The following is a 7,860-nucleotide window of genomic DNA, read 5'->3' on the forward strand; positions in this document are numbered from 1 at the left end:
TCTTCAACCGTTCGAGCCAATCGCGCACCTATAATGGCAGCTTGAAACTCAGGCCTCGGGATTGAAGTGAATTTCAGTGGGGCTACCCGCGTCTTGGCCGATACTAAAGTACACTCAGTGACACCTCTTTGAATATATCGTAGACATACAGTAGCAGCAAAGCCGTTCTCGCTGGCATCGACGAAAACATGCAACTGAGTCTCCATTCTAACGCTAAGACTGGTAAGAACTCGATAACAACGAGGGACTGAAACCTTTTCCACTTCAGGTAATACTTTCAACCATTGCTTCCATTTTTCGAACGACATCTCATCAATCGGGTCATCCCATTGAACGCCGGACCGCCAAACTTCTTGCAACAGGATTTTCAGGAACATGAGAAAATGAGCAATTAGACCGAGAGGGTCGAATATCGTCATAAGCACCCGAAGAACTTCCCTTTTCGTTGGATGACGTTGTCCTTCCAAAAGCGTGCGATCTAGTCTGTTCCAGCCAACTTTCTACGTGAACGTATCCGATGTTGTGCACCACCACATGCCCAGTACTTTCTCGGTGGCCATTTCGGAATCCAAGTCCAAATTCTTTTCGGCGGTACCAGCTTCTTTCAACGCTTCTAAGACACGATTAGAGTTGCTAATCCAGTTGCGGATTTCAAGCCCGCCTTGCGAGTGAACGAATTTCACGTTCAGTGCTAGTTCGATGGCATGCTATTCATTTTCTACGCTTACTAGCATATCATCAACGTAGTGACTCTTGATGATGACTTCTGAAGCTTCCGGGTAGTCTCGAGAATGACGCTCAGCATTGATTTTTAACATATTGTGCGCAGCTTGAGGAGCAGCAGGCACCGAACGTCATCACGCGCATTATAAAGGTAGCGATTTCTCCGGGCTCGTCTCTCCAGTAGAATCACTGGCATTGTTGATCTTGTTCTGAGATATCCACCTGGTGAAACAATTCACGGATATCGCCTGTCAGTCCGATTCGATACTTCCTGAACTGAAGAAGAATGGAGAATAGTGTACAAAGTTGATCAGGGCCCTTTAGCAGGCTGGAGTTCAGTGATTGGCTGTAAGCTGTAATTGCCGCATCCCCACAATTCTTAACTTTCCTGGCTTGTTTGGGTTTTTCACAGGAAAGATTGGAAGATACCATATACGAGGGTACGACTGATCAAGTTCGCTGTGTGAAAGCTTGCGGATGTATCCTTTAGCTAGATAATCAGAAATCTTCGCGTTGAGAGTTTCGGTTAGTAGTGACTCTTTCTTCATACGATTTTCCAGACAATGGAATCGCCGGAGAGCCATAGCGCAACTATCAGGAAGACGAATGTTTTCTGCTCGTCAGAGTAATCCTGTCTCGTACCGGCCGTTTCTGAGTTTAGTAAGAGACTGCAGCAAGTGTTTCTTCCGACGATAAGACAGTGGATAAGAGTACGTTATCCGGCTGGGTTGATCCATACGCCCTTCTCTGATTTGCAGAACTAAACTGACTTGTGTGTGTTTCAAACCTATTAGAATACGCGGTTGCGCATCGCAATATGACTCAATCGGTAGCCCTCGGAGATGTGGGTACATGTTGGATAATTCTATCGCGTCTAAAGTTTGGGGCGGTAGTAGCAGTTCATCTACCGTACGTACATTACGCAGCTTGCACATAGTAGCTTTACTGTTCACTTCAGTTATTCCTACGTTAACGATTCGGGAACGCTCTTTTCTTCCTGTCCACTGTAGACACAGTGTGCTGACTTCACCAGTAAGCTGTAGCTCTTCAGCCAACTCGTTATCAAGCAGTGTAAGCTCAGAGCCGTCGTCAAAAAAAGCATAAGTATGAATGGCTTTGTTAGTTCCTCGTAGCACTACTGGAAGATATCGGAACAATACGGTGGACGACAATGCACGATGAAGATTGCATCCATGGGGATGGTTCGACTCAGTTTTGGCGGACAGTTTGCTTATGGGGATGGTAGCAGCTGCTACAGGGCGTTCAGTTCTCTGCTCGTTGTGGAACAGTTCGTGGTGTCGGATAGTACAGCCATTCTTGCCACAGGGTTTTGCCTTGCAGGTTCCATTATGACGACGTAAGCATGTGCGACATAGACCAAATTCTCTAACAGTAGCCCATCGTCCATCGCGAGAGAGATGCAGAAAACGTTTGCATCTGTCCACCGTCTTACACGTACCTTTGCATACTCTACAACAGTAATTCATAGGATCCTTAGATACGGGTAGTGCCTTTTCGTTTGTGTTTATGCTTAACGGATTATCTGAAGTGTTTGGTTCTGAAAACTCATGATGTGCATTCAAGAAACCGCTGGATTTCTTGTTACTACGACTTTCATTACGAGTCGGCTTAGGCTCCTGTATAATCGAAGGAATGGACACGGTGCTTGCAGCTTCTGCAAGAGAATACACTCAATTTCCAAAAGTCGCCAAGTTGACCCTAGGAACGGATCGTCGATGACATGCCCAGTCCAGTTTAATCGATGATGGAAGTTTATTAACGAGCTGTTGGAGTAGAGAAACGTTATAGAGGTGATCCTCCAAACCGCAAGCATCAACGGTCGCACAGAAGTTTTGTATGTTTACTGCGAAGTCGTTAATAGTTTCTAACTTCTCTTTCTTCAGAGGCGGCATGGCGTTGAGCTTGTTTATTAACAAGTACACTATAGCTTCAGGTTGACCAAACATCATCTTCAAGGTCGCAATAACTCCTGGAACGTTGGCTGGGTGCATAAGTCTACTTTTCACCGCTTCGTATGCTCGACCCGTCAAGCATTTCTGCAATCGAACAATATTTTCGTCATTTGAGAATCCACACATCGATGTTGTACTGTTGTTGTTGTACTCTCGATATCGCTTTACGAGCTACAAGTTGGTGTCCGGTTGGTTGAACTGCATGGCGGTGCACTGAATAGTCTTGGTTCGGAGTACATTGATTGCAGGTCGAAGCGCGCTGGTAGGCCAATCTATCGAACAGAAATGATTGACGTGCTGGTCGATGTAATTCATCATCGTAGGAAGTTCCATTAAAATGGCCACCGGTTCGGGTACGCTGTAGATTTATTCGGCGTTGATCTTGCGCTTCTGATTCCGGGATCGACATTTTACGAGACCATCTACTACCGTCGTCAGAAAATTGCGAATATGACTGCTGATCAAAATGAGACTTATTTGATTTCGAACATTTTCCGTTTCCAAAATCTAAGTGTTCCCTTAAACTGCGAGAGGCGTTGTGCGTTGAATGCTGCTGAGGCTCGAAGCACTCAGAGTCCGAATTCGGTAGACTATCTTCCTTTTGTAACGTGCTTACGTTTTGTACCCAATCATCCACTAGACTTAATCTGTCGCATGATCCCGCATTCGATCGACTAGCCATCTGCTTAAGAATGTTGTACTTTTTATCGACGTACAAACGCTTCTTCTCAGCCACCTGTGTTTCAAGCTTGTGTTCCTCCTCCAGCTTCATCAACTCCAATTTCAGCAACGAACATTTTGAAGAAGCACGTGAGACTACTGATAAAGCTCCTGCAACGAACTGTGATGATATAGTCTTCTTTTTGGAAGATACGTCCGCCTTTTCCTGCTCCGGTTGTTGAGACTGCTGAGTATTGGAAGGCTCATTCTCTGTAGCTGCTGGTTCCTCGCTTTCGCGATTGAATATTTGCTTCACTGGCGTTGGATTCTGTTTGGTGATTGTAGATTGCTGGATCTCGTTCGCATTAACGCATTTGAGACAGCTCCAGCTCTGGTTCTCGATCTCTTTCTTTACCCCCACGCAAGCAAAATGATACCATCGCACTGAACCATGTCGTCGGTGTCCGGACCACCGCATGTCTTACACGCTTGTCCGGGAAGAGTTTTGTCCGGTTGCTGGTTTGCCTCCGAATTTTCCTCCACCACCATTGACATACTACCACTCGCACCATTTTCCACTTGAACATCACACCCACTATGACCACCTAGCTTCGCTTTCGATCGCGTTCCTTTCGAACCGTTCTTCGCGCCTGTCTTTGATTAACTTGACATTGCTCAAATTAGTACCATAAACAAATATTATAAGATGTTGCTCGCAATCGAACAACGAAATGATTTTCCGAGAGTATAATCTCCAGCCATAGAGTAGCAATAAAACAAATGATGTAGCATTAGGGAGATTATAATATTCCTGTAGATACATTTTCGATCAATAATAATACAGTATAGATAATATAATTGTTACAGTAATAGTTATAGGTTAGGTTATATAAGCATGAAGATATTTAAGTATTATATAAGAATCACTTACGTTTAGTCATTTAACTTATTCATATCCGGTCGAACAGTACAGTACAGTAGGTATAATAGATCTGTGGTTAAACTCTGCCTTTCTCGGCTAGTTTTATAATAATCCTTTCGTACAATAGTTAGGTTAAATCAAATATTTCGTTGCCGTTATCATTCCTGAGCTGCAGTTCAAATTATTATTAGAAACAACAATATAATATATCCTTGTTAGTTCGAGTACTTACGCAATATTTTTAGGTATATATTTAAGAGAAATTCAACTTTTAAATTAACTACACCCGAATTGTAGAAAAACTAGCGTGCAACGTGGTGCCTTTCTGGTTTCTTTAATTCTCACTTTCGACAGTAGTATTTACCTTCAGTACCCAGTGAGTTTTCTTTCCTCCGCTGAAGTGTAAAGATGACCAAGATGTGTGATGAGGTGGGCGCGACTCGGACGGGTCCGATAACACAGTACATTACAGATAGTTCGGCATTACTTCGTATCGCGTAAGGCGTTGTTGTTCGATTGATGATGATTGAGTGATATCTTGCCAGTATTACTGCTATCTATCGTAAATAAAAAACAGAATGAATGAATTGAATATATGAATTGATAGCGAACCTCGCGACAGCCGGCTGTCCGGAGTTTTACGAGTTTCGGAAGAAATATCGTATTTAAGTAGGAAGCACATATTGATACAAAACGCAATAAAAATGCAATGTATTCTCGGTAGCTGGCTACCCAGAGCAGTAAACATATGATATTATATGTAATAAGTAGATCATATAATCTACCAAGTTGAATCCAAATCATTTCCTCGCCACACTAACACCACTCCTTTCCTGTGACACTTGTGGTGATGCCGTGAATTCCTCGGTAGCAGCTAGTGTTGAACTAACATTCCTTTTCTTCCCATATTGATCGGCTTGGGCGTGGCCATCTACGTTATTGATCAGTCAATGTTCTAAGTCAATTTAGGTTGCACGTTGAGCATGATCTACCACTCCCCAAGTATTATGCTTTTGGTTCAATATGCAATTTCAACTAGTTTTCGATCAATCACGGGAAACTCACGAGCAGCCAACTAAGCTAAGCTAAAGCTTATTTCTACGCTCTAATCTACGACTAATCACTGAGGATAAGAGCGATCTCAAAACTCTATAGCGTTTCGTGATGTAAACAAAAATCATATGTTGTCGGCTAAAGTACGATTCACACGTTCGATCAGGTGGTCATTACCGGCAACGGGAAGGAGCTGCACTTATTAACACGCTATGTCAACCAAGTGAGCTGTAAGAAAGGTTCATTGGCTGGTATCCGTGACTAAAACAAATCTGCTGGTAATTTTATCGCCTTATTTACTATTTCCAGTTTTAAAAAAATACGGGTGTGTAATGTCAGAGACATAACTTGATGTCGTGAATACGAATAAAACTGACACTGAATCTTTACACTATCGAATTCGAATTGATAGTTGATCGATTGTGTGAATTGCGAACTTTCACCCTTTTCACTACTAAAGTTTTCCGCGTTGTTTTAAAATTTTTTGAAAACTTAATTTTTGAGTTGTTTGTGGTTATCCCACACTGTTCAAAATATTATCCTATGGCAGCAACATAAATCTTTCACTATTTCATCAAAAATATGATCAGGAATTTAGGATAATATTTTGAACAGTGTGAGATAACCACAAACAACTCAAAAATAAGGTTTCCTCAAAATTTGAAAACAACGCGGAAAACTCTTTACTTTCGCATAGATTTTTCGCGACGTATTCAAACAGCGGCATTGGAGAGCGCACCTTCTGCGTGGTTAAAAACCTCAAACGCTCAGGTCGTAGTTCTCGATTGTCTTCCGGTCGTCAAGGCGTGAAGACGCATTAAATCATTTTCTCATCATTTGGCACTGCAAGCGGATGTGTCGGTTTGTACGCAAAGCTAGTTAAATTCAAGCAAGAACGATTGCATCAGCTGCTGGTCGTTTGAATTTTTGAGAAAGATAACGAAAAGTGGACAACGTTATATAAAATCAGCCGTTCTAATGACTATAAATATTATCTAAAGAACTATTAAGATTACTTCGTTCAAATCGAAGGTAAAAATCATCAGTTTAGTGAAAATTCAAAATAATTTGATTTGTTTTGTGCACTTTTCGATGTGCGAAAATCGTTCGAGAAAAATGTTGCGAACTGTGCTAAATATCGTTGAGAATTCCACAATTTGCTCCTTCTAAAAGGCAGAAATGAATCCTGTACAGCAATAGTTTCTTTCAATGAAATATGCAAATCCGAAATGAGATAATCAACGTCAAAAATCGTTAAAAATTTTAGTAGTGAAAAGCATTCACACAATCGATCAACTATCAATTCGAATTCGGAAGTATAAAGAAATCGTGTCAGTTTTATTCGTATTCACGACATCCAGTTATGTCTTTGACATTACACACCTGTACCACAGACTAACAGACATGACAGTATGAGTTAATTCTTATAAAAATCATTTTTAGTGATGCACTAGTTCCACCTATATTGTACTGCGCGAACTATTTACTATCGGTACACCCCTTGTGTTACGTAAAAGTTATTTTACTAGTTGGTTTCCCCTCGTTTGTCAACACCGATCAGCTGCTTGCAGGGTTGCCAGATTTCGTCAAAATATTTGATAATGAATCGTCACAATAAATTATTGGATTACGTTGATAATATATTTAACTTTTTTAGCGATGTTGGAAGGTAAACATTTATTTTACTCAACGTTGTTCATCTAGACTATTTTTGATTGTGTTGATTATTTTCACCCGAAATTAAGTGACGGCAGACCAGAAGAAAGTAAATATTGTAACAAAACGGGTTCGATTTTGTATTGCGTTGTAGGATGAGAAGTAGGCACAATTCTGTATATAGTTTTGGCAATATGTAATTAATCTGTATACTGCATGAAATTCGCATGGAGGTATACAAATCAATACAGTACAGGTAATTATGTATGAATGGCAACTCGGTTGGTAAATGAAAAAAATAAACACAGTCAAGATGACAGACAGGATGTATTTGATAGGGTAACGTGGCGCCATCATGACAAATGCGAGTACTGTCCCAAATAAAGGAATATTCGAAATGACCGTTTATATGGTTAAAGAATCTAATTTGAGTGTCCTGTCTGTTAGTCTGTGCCTGTACTTTATGTTTTTAAGAATTAGACTCACTTCCGGTGAAATCTCAAAGGGTTGCATCGTGTTAGTCCGGAGAAAATTCGAGTATTTTGCAAGAAAGAAAGGATTTTCATCCGTACTTTGACGATTCGACGCAGCCACACAGCGAGATATTTGCTTGTAGTTCTTTGAAAAGAAAGTTCATTGGACTATAAACGAAAATTACCTGATAATATAGCCTTCAGGAATCAGAACAAATCGGCTCAAATGGCACGTTCCCCTTGATATTTGGAGATTTGTGCCTTGCCATCAATTTGTTTTTAGCATCATTTTCCCGATATATAAGAGGGAAGGATTGAAAGGAAATGTTAAGGGTTGGACTAGGAGGATGGGAAAAATTGACGACACAAAAACACATAAAAGCAGAAGTAAATTCTGCAC

Source organism: Malaya genurostris, chromosome 2 (assembly GCF_030247185.1).
Source record: "Malaya genurostris strain Urasoe2022 chromosome 2, Malgen_1.1, whole genome shotgun sequence".
Classification (NCBI taxonomy): domain Eukaryota; kingdom Metazoa; phylum Arthropoda; class Insecta; order Diptera; family Culicidae; genus Malaya; species Malaya genurostris.